Below are 329 nucleotides of genomic sequence, written 5' to 3'. Positions count from 1 at the left end.
CAATCTCTGAATCAGATTTTTGCTCAGGACCCTCAATTTCAACCAGAAAATACCTGAAATCACAGAAAAACACACAAACTCATAGTAAAGTCTAGAAAAGTGAATTTTAACTAAAAACTAATAAAAATATACTAAAAACTAACTAGATCATACTAAAAACATACTAAAAACAATGCCAAAAAGCGTACAAATTATCCGCTCATCAACATCTGTGAAGAGGGCGCCCAATGGAAGAGAGATTCAAGAGGAAAGCCGGTTCAACTGAGAAGGCATGACCTCATGCCCGTGGCTAGGGGATGGTTGGAGTTTATCCAACGCTCAATCATTCT

This window comes from Arachis duranensis, unplaced genomic scaffold, assembly GCF_000817695.3.
Source record: "Arachis duranensis cultivar V14167 unplaced genomic scaffold, aradu.V14167.gnm2.J7QH unplaced_Scaffold_52750, whole genome shotgun sequence".
Taxonomy (NCBI): Eukaryota; Viridiplantae; Streptophyta; class Magnoliopsida; order Fabales; family Fabaceae; genus Arachis; species Arachis duranensis.
The sequence above is the reverse complement of the archived record's forward strand: the minus strand, read 5'-3'. Positions refer to the sequence as shown.